At 34.9% G+C, this 667-nt stretch overlaps 1 non-coding gene across 1 annotated transcript; it reads left to right on the plus strand.

Moving 5' to 3' along the window:
* Window positions 1–474: 474 nt before the first annotated feature.
* On the plus strand, window positions 475–546 carry TRNAE-UUC. Its single transcript has one exon. It is a non-coding gene; the product is annotated as a tRNA-Glu (tRNA).
* Window positions 547–667: the final 121 nt, after the last annotated feature.

Genomic DNA, 667 nt, shown 5'->3' on the forward strand with positions numbered 1-667 from the left:
TTTCATACATAACAATTCTTCCGTTGTCGTCCAGCGGTTAGGATATCTGATTTTCAACAAAGAGACCCGAGTTTGATTTCCGGTAATGGAACTATTTTTTTTTTTTTTACCATTTCCAATTTTTTCTCTTCTCGAGTTGCTTGCTTTTTTTTACACATAACAATTCTTATGTTGTCGTTCAGCGGTTAGGAAATTTGGCTTTCATCCAGAGGACATGGGTTCGATTCTCGACACCAGGATTATTTTATTTATTTATTTTTTTTGCAATGTTCAATTATTCCCTCTTCTCGAGTTTCTTGTTTTTTTTTTCACACATAACAATTCTTCCGTTGTCGTCCAGCGGTTTGGATATCTGACTTTCACTAAAGAGACCCGAGTTTGATTTCCAGCAATGGAACTATTTTATTTTTTTTTTACCATTTTCAATTATTCTCTCTTCTCAAGTTTCTTGTTTTTTTCATATATAATAATTCTTCCGTTGTCGTCCAGCGGTTAGTATATCTGGCTTTCACCCAGGAGACCCGGGTTCGATTCCCGGCAACAGAACGATTTTATTTATGAAATTTTCAATTATTCTCTTTTCTCGAGTTTCTTGTTTTTTTCACACATAAAAATTTTTCTGTTGTCTTCGAGCGGTTAGGATATCTGACTTTCACCCAAGAGACTC

The sequence above is a fragment of the Cucurbita maxima genome, unplaced genomic scaffold (assembly GCF_002738345.1).
Source record: "Cucurbita maxima cultivar Rimu unplaced genomic scaffold, Cmax_1.0 Cma_Scf07232, whole genome shotgun sequence".
Lineage (NCBI taxonomy): Eukaryota > Viridiplantae > Streptophyta > Magnoliopsida > Cucurbitales > Cucurbitaceae > Cucurbita > Cucurbita maxima.